This window comes from Mauremys reevesii, linkage group 3 (assembly GCF_016161935.1).
Source record: "Mauremys reevesii isolate NIE-2019 linkage group 3, ASM1616193v1, whole genome shotgun sequence".
Taxonomy (NCBI): domain Eukaryota; kingdom Metazoa; phylum Chordata; order Testudines; family Geoemydidae; genus Mauremys; species Mauremys reevesii.
In genome coordinates this window covers 37,387,786-37,397,978 of record NC_052625.1, presented here as the reverse complement: position 1 = coordinate 37,397,978, position 10,193 = coordinate 37,387,786, and positions in this window count along the sequence as shown.

Genomic DNA, 10,193 nt, shown 5'->3' with positions numbered 1-10,193 from the left:
AAGCAGCTCTAGCTTTTTTGCCACTCTAAGCACAGCAGTCAGGCAGCCTTCGGTGGCTTGCCTGCGGGAGGTCCCCGGTCCCGTGGATTCGGCGGCTTGCCTGTGGGCGGTCCGCCGGTCCGGCAGCTTCAGCGTACCCGCCGCCAAATTGCTGATGAATCTGTGGGACCGGCAGGCCTCCTGGAGGCAAGCTGCCGAAGGCTGCCTGACTGCTGCCCTTACAGGGACCGGCAGGGCGCCCCCTGTGGCTTTCCGCCCCAGGCACGTGCTTGGAGCGCTGGTGCCTGGAGCCGCCGCTGGCTAGGCACAACAACAAGAATTACAGACACCAGGCCAATTTCTGCCTTTGCTTACAGCCATGCACCTATTGACTTTATGAGGCTGCAAAGGTGTAAATGCAGGCACAATCTGGCCAGTTCTGTCACACATAGCTGTGAATGTCTTTGTGATGTTTGGTATCACAAAACAAGTTTTTTAAAGTTTTGGCTTTTTTAAAAATACTATCATCTGTAGAAGAAAGAAGTACTATTTTAAAAGTGTTGCATTACCCTGGAAGTATAAATATACAGGACCAGATTCTGACCTTACACCAGAATCACTTTAATTACTTAAATGGAGCTCCTGATTTATTCCAGAGTCAGTGAGATCAGAACTAGACCCTAAAGATTTTTTAGTTGTTTCCTGCAGATATACATACATTTATATGTATGTTTATTCACATGCATGTGTTCGCTGTGTGTCTCTCTCTCTCACACACACACTTCATGAAACTCCTTTTCATCATGAGAGTATATGAAGTCTCAGGCTGCAGTAATTTTTTTTACATCTGATAACCAACTCCTTAAAAACAGATTTCTCATGTAAATATGAACATAGTCCTAAAGACCATTATGTGATTAGCACTGCTCTAAATCTAGAGATGTGTAGCGCTAAGCATTTAAATGCATCTCCATATCCTATTCATTACATTTGTCTAGGGAATATAAAAAGATTGGCAGCCCACAGGTTAACAATTGTTAACCTTTAGGTACACTTAAACAGTAAAAACAAAACAAACATTTGAAGTTATTACCCCACTTTTGTGCACTAACATTGAACTCCGTTCCATGCTAGCACTCTGCTCTAAGTACGGCAAAGGGCAGACAAAGGCACCAGACAATATAAACTGAAATATTAGCCTATGCTTAACAAGAAAACTAGTGAGCGCTGCCAAATATTGACAAGCCTGAACATGTACAGCTTTTAGCTGATAGGTGGTTAAAAGAAAGCTCAGATAAGGTTACTACTCAAATACTTAAAGTTAAACACATGCATAAGGGTATTGCTAGATCTGGGCCGGAATGCTCAGCACCTTGCAGAATTGAGGCCTACCTCCTTGACATGTCACATAGAGAGTTACTTTGTTTTCCCTTTGATATTCCACAGTATGGCTTCTTCCCGCACACACCTTTGGTTACAAGGATAACTGAATCTTTGATTGAGGAAGTAAAGGAAAGTATCTGTATTCCTTACAGAATATTCAGAACTTGATTCTGCCATGCTTACTCACACTGATTAGTACCTTACCCTGTGAGTAGTCCTTTCCATCTCAAGGAACTCAGCATGTTTGAGGATATCAGCATTTGGTCCTTTGTATTCTTGGACTGCATAGATATAAAGAGATAACACTAAATATGAAATCTGAGGAATTTTTCTTCCAACTCCTTTGAGTCTGAAAGATATTAAATCAGGTTAATTATTTAAACCAGTCGACATTTTCTTTATGCAATCACTTTACAAACAAATCACTTTACTTGGGCTCTTCCTGTTTTGGGAAATACACGGTGAGTATTTGGGCTATATATGATACAACACGTCCCTTAGTATCCTTGATTCTAATGGTGTTAGTAATATCTGATCCATTAATCAAAAGTGATCATTGAAACAGCTAGGAGTTAATGGTAGCACGAGAAGTTTACCAAATACAGTCTAAAGAGTTTACCAAATACAGGACTAAAGAGCTTTTTATTTATTTATTTATTTATTTTTGTTAAATCAACAGAAAAGCAACCAAGTAAAAGCAAAAACTTTGCAGCCATTTATCAACTTTAAATGACATTTTTTGTTAAAAGAAACATAAAAATGAAGCTGCACAAAGAGGTGGGAATTGGATTTGGATGGAGGAATTGGGGTTTTTAGGTGAAAGTATAAAGCAGATTAAAGCTATAAAACAGATCTTTAACTACAAAACATCTAGCTCGATATGTTAGAGCTTTCCATTTTCAGACTGACTCATATTACTGTAATGGACTGATTCTTAGCAAAGGTAATGTATTGGTGTGACACACTGGATCTCAAAGTAGCACCCTGTAACCTCCATATTCATCATTTGTATATGGTTGTGATATTTCATACAAAGCATGCCATATAAGATACCATATGAAAGGACATGATCTGCTGTTCTGTCAAAAATATATATCAATGTGTTATGAGATTTTGCTGTTTGGTTGTTATTGAAATATGTTGTGCGTTTGAGAGACGCCCACAGCTAGCTCTCCAGTGTCAACAACAGTTACCCACACCCAAATGGGAGTTAAGCAGTCATAAGGAGCCATTGACCATCAGGGGATCGGTAAACAAGAGATTTACATTTCTGTAAGAGGCAGTTGCGCAAGCACCACACAATGGAGACTGCTCAACTCTGTGATTCAGCAAGGCCCACCTGGACATGTCTGGCCCAGTACCTTCCCTAAGACATAAACTGAGCATATAAAATAAGGGACAGTGGCATCATAAGGCCACCTCTCTTCTCCCTCACCTATGCTGAAGGCAACAAGAATGCTGGGAAGACAAAGACTTCAAACGAAGGAGATTGGTCCCAGGCTGAGAATAGGGTGATCAGACAGCAAGAAAAAGAGAAAAATCGGGATGGGGGTGGAGGGTAATAGGAGCCTATATAAGAAAAAGACCCCAAAATTGGGACTGTCCCTATAAAATTGAGATATCTGGTCACCCTAGCTGAGAAGGAAATTCAGCCTATGTATAAAGAACTGTAACCTGCCAATAACATCTATTAGGGTGAGAAATGTTGTTTGATTCAAATCTTGTTTAGTCTAAGTGTTTAGGATTTAAAATTCATGTTTGTTTTTTATTTTCTTAAGGTAATTTGCCTGGTAAAAAAAATCCATTTCTCTTGGATCCGTTCCATCTTTTCTATTTTCACTACTTTATAGATGTTGACATGACTGTTGATATCTTAGGCCAGATAAAGAAAAGGCATGCAGAGGGGCACATATACCAGTGATGACTTGGAAGAGTTATGAATTAACCAGCCAAGTTTATGAGTCTTATTTGTTTCCTTAATAAATCTTTATTTGTTCTTTAGTGAGAGAATTTAGAATACTATATAGACTAACCAATGTATTTAACAACTCATGTTGCCACTGGAAAATCATGAAAGACTTTTTTCCTTGAAGTGACTGATTATAGTCTGGACAAATGGAATAATATTCCTCTTCTCAGTAGGCTTGGGCAAAGCACCCTTAAGGGAAAGATAGTGCAGACATTTGGAAATAGGAAATGCAGTCCATTTGGCCTGTAAAACATAGCGTAACTGCTCTCTTAACCCTGTTCTCTTTCCCCAAGATCCACTCGAGGCTGCGCCAATGTAAGTCCCTTTCAACAGAGAATTTTTGGACTCTACATACCTTGAACTTCTGAGCCCTGAGCTTTGTTCCATCCGGAGTGGCTTTTACATCTGCTTAATGCTTAAACAAAACAAACAAAAAAAGCCACAACAAAACATCACCTGCAGTCAACTTGTATAATAGTTTACTTGCAATCATTTTTGGAATTTTTTTTAAAAAGAAAAAAGCTGAGACTTTTCATTATTTTTCACTAAAAATATGTCCTCCAAAAGTATTGGCATGGATCCCTAAAGATTGCTGCTGTCTTTCCATTGTCAACAGTACAAATGTCTTTTTGAAACTGACATACATTTATTTCAGGTCATCGTTCTGTTTCTTCTGTGTTTAAAAGTCATTGGCAAAACACAAAGTTTCAAAATCATGTTCAGTATATGACAATCTGTGCATATACATTTAATCACATTATTGCATTTTACCAACTTTTTTAAAAACGAGAGCTGTTCTCTCTCTCACTTATGCAGGGAAAAATCCCACTTCTCAATGATAAAATTGATAGTGACCTGCAATACAGTTTTGTCATTCTAAAACAAGCACTCTTTGCCAAGAGTGACCACACTGGTGATAAATGTGATACCAAAGTATTTCTCAGCATTTGAAAGGGAACCAATTCTAGTTATCTTCAGGTACCATTAGAATAGTTCATTATTGATTCCGGAAGGCATCCCTATTCAAGAAAACACTTAAAGTTAAGCACATTCTTAAGTGTTTTCCCAAATTGGAGCCTCTGTGAGGTGCTCAATATCTCCTAGGAAGCGCTGAACACTTTCAATGTCCATTGAAATCAATGGATTTTGAGAGAGCATTCATTACGTACCAGAATCGAACTCTAGGCCCGGAACACTGGTAAATATCACAAGCGATGGGTGAACTTCAAAGTTCAGAGGTTTTGGTTTAGATAAGCCTCCAAGTGTTTGCTTAACCTGGGGACTGGAAATCTTACAAGTCTTTCCTGGCAAGACTTGTAGATTGCTGGCCCACCTTTTCTTCCATGGCTTAGCCATGCCCGAATGCTATGACAACAGCCTTTTGGGAGACATTTTGGCACTTCCTTTTCTGGTCCCAAAGAAAACTGAAGTGCAGAAATATATGTAATTTTGTTCAATATTATATTAACCACATTTTTAAGGTCCTCAGAAGAGGTTCAGTTTCCATTGCGAGTTTTTATTTAATACAAATCAGTTTGCCCATCCACAGTTATCTCCTTTTTCATCTAAACAAGCCTGGCATTCCCAAACTGTGCTGAAAATATCCTACATGAAAACAGTGCATTGCTATAGGATCCATTTCATACCGCAGACCACTCTGAAAGAGAGATCATAGACAATTTCTCTTCTCAAGTTTCCAGTCCCTCAAGTTGCCTCCCTGGACCATTGGAGATCTTTAGACAAGAGTATGATAACCATTGCATTAGAGGCTTTTACTGACAAAGCAGTACAGAGGGCAATGCCTTCTGATTCAAATCATTATCCTTTCTTTCATTACTGTTATTGATCTTTTAAATGCTGGCAGTATACTTGGCCCTGTAGGAGACACAAAACAATGACGGTTCCTGTCGCACATTAGGAGCAGATTTTTAAAGGTATTTAGGTGTTGCTCTCCTCAGAGTTTCAAGGCCTAAGTGACTTAAGTAATTTTCAAAAGTGACTTAGGCTCCTAAGTCACTCAGGTCTCAAAATGCTGAGTGGAGCAACACCTAAATATCTTTAAAAATCTGGGCCTCAGAATCTAAGAGTCAGATATGAAAAGACAGGATCCCAGGTGAAATCCTGAGAAAAAAAATTAGATTTTGTCCCCATCACCTAGATTATTTCCGGTAAGTACTTGCAGAGTAAGGTCCTGAATCAGCATGGTGGAATAGGGCCTATAATTATTATTGATGGCTCACTTTTTGTGGACAATCATGGATGAAGAGAGTCTTTAGGAGGGACTTCAATGCTTAGTGGATGGATGGAGAGATTTTTTCCATGAAGAGGTCAAGGTGTGAAAATAGGCATGAAGATTGAGAGAAGATAGTAAATAGGGCTTCAGGACTGATAGGAAGGTATGTGACAAAAGATAAGAGATGTAAAATGGATTGGATTTGGGTAGGGATGTCAAAACTAGGTCAAGAAGCTGATGCAGTTTAAAAGATGGTGTTTTCTTTTAATGAGGAAACTGTCGATGGGTACTTGGTTCCTCAGTGTGATGCTGTAGCTCAAACAGTGAACTTGATCCTTGGATGCACAAACAGAGGAATGTCAGGTAGAAGTAAAGAGGTGGTAGTTCCTTTGTATATACCATTACTGGATAATGTGTCCAACTCTGGTGTCCACACTGCAAAAAGGATGTTGAAAAATTATAGAAATTATATGAGGTTTGGAGACCATGTCTTACAACAAGAAACTAATGGAGCTCAGTCTCTTTAATTTATCCAAGAGAAGGTGACTTGATCAAGGCCTACAGTACCTACATGGGGACGAGATTTCTGAGAGTAGACAGCTCTTCAGTCTAGCCAAAAAAAAAAAAAAGGCATAATGAGAGCTAATGGCTGGAAACTAAAGCTGGACAAATTCAGATTAGAAATGAGGCACATATTTTTAAACAGTGAATGTAATTAACTATTGCAACAATTTAAGTAGGCATGTGGTGAATTCTTCATCTCCTGAAATCTCACTGCTGGTATACCCCCTCTTGACTGGACATAGTATAGCAGCTTTTTCTTCTCTAGTGCCACATCAGTCACTCCAGTTCTGTGGTGGTCCACCTCTTCTCATGACTTCTCTGACACCTCTAGTCAGGTCACACTTTATTTCCACCCATTCTAGGGTAACACAATCCAACAAGTCATTCCAAGACCTTAGGTCAGATCTCTGGTGCCAGTCATCCTTACACCCCTTTCTCCGGGTTCTGAGTTGTCCTTTTCACCTTACATCAGGGGGGCTTCACATCACCTTCCCAAAGGCTGGTAGGGGAATCCAGGACAATACACTATGCTGGATTCCAATCCAGGGACCCTAGGACAGACAGCCAAGGTTTGCTCTTGCCGCTGCCTTCCTGGACTTCTTCCTACCTTTAACCTTTCCTCGGGCCTTTCCCATGCCTCTTCCCGGGCTCTTTGTAGTGAGCAACACTTCTAAGGGCCTCTTCCCAGAGGTCTGGCTCCTGGTCTTATATCAAGGTCAGCCACAGGAGCTTGTTCCAATCCTGTGTCTTCCAGGTAACTCCACTTTCTAGTGAGCAGAGACTGACTACTACAGAGATCTTCTCTACAGGGCCACCCGGGGGGGCGGGCAAGTGGGGCAATTTGACCCAGGCCCCACAGGGGCCCCCACGAGAGTTTTTCGTGGCCCCTGGAGCGGGGTCCTTCACTCGCTCCAGGGGCCCCAGAAAACTCTCGTGGGGCCCGGGCCCCCGGAGCTTCTTCTGCTCCAGGTCTTCACCGGCAGGGGGTCCTTCCACTCCAGGGCAAAAGGACCCCCCGCCGCCGAATTACCGCCGAAACAGGACCCGCCGCCAAAGTGCAGCCGGGTCTTCGGCGGTAATTCGGCGGCAGGAGGCCCTTCTGTTCCAGGACCCGCCGCCAAAGGGCCCCGAAGACCCGCGGCAGGCGCCCCCCACTGCCAAATTACCACTGAAGACCCGGCTGCACTACAGCGGCGGGTTCCGCTTTGGCGGTAATTCAGCGGCGAGGGGCCCCCGCCGCGGGTCTTCGGGGCACTTCGGCGGCAGGTCCCGGAGCGGAAGGACCCTCCGCCTCCGAATGACCACCGAAGCGGGGGCCCCTGCCGCTGAAGACCCCAGGCCCCAGGAATCCTCTGGGCGGCCCTGCTTCTCTCTCTCTCCAAGAAGCCTTCAAACTCCAGTCCAACTTCTCCTTAAGTGTTATAGTCACTGCCTCCAGCTTCCTCCTGGCTCAAGGCAACCTACCTCTGGCCCCAGGCTTCACGGCCACTAGCTTGCCAAGCTTCCTCCTGGGCTCAGAACTGTCCCGTTTTAGTTCAAAGCTTTAGGCCTCCCAGACTTGTCTCAGCCTTTAGCCCAAGCAAAGAAACAGCCAGCTACTTTTCAGCTGGGTTTCCTCCTTGACCTTCCTCAGGCAGCTCTGTCACTGGCCCATGTTCCTTTCTTTATCAAAATCCAGCTTCTCCCCAGTTATGGATCACCAGTTATGCCTGACACCCCTCCAGGTGCCATCCAGTAACCTAACTGGGCTCAAACTCGTGTTAACCGAGATTATACTCAGCTGTAATGAAACACATTCCAAGGGCCGCTGGACACAGAGAGGTCATGTGCAACAGTTCCAGAACCTTTTCTAATACACTGCAGATGTTGCTAAGTTTTGACTTTGTACAAGACCAGGAGCCAGACTTTTTGTTTTGGTTTGGTTTTTTGGGTTAAGCTTTCATTTACTATTTAGGTGGTCACTGCATTTGGTTCTCTGCATTTAGTGGTTTTCAAACATGCCACCAGCTTTAGATAGGAATTAATTTTATTAATTCATACAGATGTAATTGAAAGGACTGAAGGAATGAGGATATTAATTGCAGAACTTTTGGCCTTAAAGCAGTAACATAAGAGACAAGCAGCAATTCATTCAGCTTAGCAAATAAGACTCGTATTTTGTGGGCTGAATTGTGACTACTGTCTGAACCTACTGAGACTTTTTTTGCTGGTGGACAAGAGCTGATACAAGTGCGGTGTCTGAAATTAGTCTCTGGAACATCTGTTTTGAGATCCAGCAAAAACAACACAAACCCAACAACAGTAGCTCCAAATAAAGACCTTAATGCTCATAAATACTTCATTTCCCCTGCCCCCAAGTCATTCCAGGCTGAGAAAGATGTCTGTTTTTGGCCACTTACTCTGGAGTGGAAAGTTACCACAGCAATATCTTTATTCAATTTCCAGACATCATAACAGTTCTGTATTTACAATTAGTGAAGGCCTTTATGCAGATGAGTCTATATACTTAAATGTTTTAGCAGCTGATCTCTTTGTATCAAAGATCTGCAGTTTATTAATAACTTGTCTTCACTACTGTGTTAGTTGAGGTACAACTCGAGAGTTGCCCCATACTCCATTCTTGTCCACACAGGAAAATCTCTAGCTTGAATGGTGCATTGGTCATCCAATCAATCTGTGTCCTCAGGAGTTTTGCAGCATGACTACTCAAGCTGAGCTAACTGGAAAGAAGTTAACACCTCAGTGAAGACAAGCCCTTAGATCCAAAAATCCAGCAAAACCTTGGACGAAAATGTTTTTGGTTTTTTAACAAATCAGAAATAGTCCTATGTGATGATTTCTGTGGTGGAAGTTTGTTGTATCTGCTCCTGCTGCTAAATTCTAAAGGCAAAAGGTGACTTTATCAAAGACACAAACGGGAGCTGGTTGTCTAACTGCAATTTACACCTTTGAAATAAGACACCCACCTCCCAAATCTTTAGACGGTATAAGTTAGGATAGCTACACTGGCGTAAGTGGGGCAATGTGAAGTACATCAGCTGGGAATCTGGCTCTAAACGTTGATTATTCAGGGCCCAAACCCAGCTTCACACCACCACAATTTATGAAGTCCCTGACTGCAGTGGAACCAAGAGCAAAACACACCTACCTCTAGCACAGTGAAGATCTGTGATCTGTAGCAGCGACCTGCACACTAGCATGCTGGATAGTCTGGAGCAGTGCAGGGCCTGGGGATGAGATGCAGGGGCAAGCCAGTAGTTCCATGCAATTGTGGATCAAGTGGTCATTCATCCTATGGCAGGTGTTGTGCAAGACTCACTGTGGCTACTGCACCCTGAGGCGGCAGTACAGAGAAGTTCAGCTGGTGCTTCACAGCTTCCTTCCCTCCTGGACTCCAGTGGATCTTCCATGTGCATAGACTGGTTGCTCAGGAGGAGGACTGGACTCTTAATGTTGTTATTGGTGGTGAATTAGAAATACATTCAATGTTGTCGTATTGCATGGTCAGGCTTTATGGTCCTTAGTCACCACTGCTTTAAGTAGACATTTACACCTATATAAAGTGGGTGTAAATCTCTATCAAATCAGCATGGTAGCCCTTTACGTATACTCTAGGTTCACTTTCCAGAGGTGTAAATGACTATACAAAGGGCAAGGCAGTAGAGAATCAGGCCCATCAATCCTGATCATGCAAACATAATCTTAGCAAAATGCAAGAGGATGGCGAATCAGACCTTATATTTACATAGTGTTTACCATTTTTAATGATAAGTTAAGGATAATTTCTTCTGTTGTACTTTGAGTATTACTATAGAAATTAGACAGCCCTAATCCAAAATACTTTCCTTCTCCTTATTTGTATTAATAATTATTAATTAGAGAGAGAGAGAGATTGGTCACAAGGTCTAATGCACACAGACACAAAATATATCTTTACATATCCTGCAAAATACTTATGTTTTGTAGGGCTTGACTTTACTCTCAAACTCAGTGCAAATTAGGGGTAACAATGGTTTAAAAAATGGAGTGCGGAGAATGTAGCTTATTTTCTTGTAATGTTTGTTA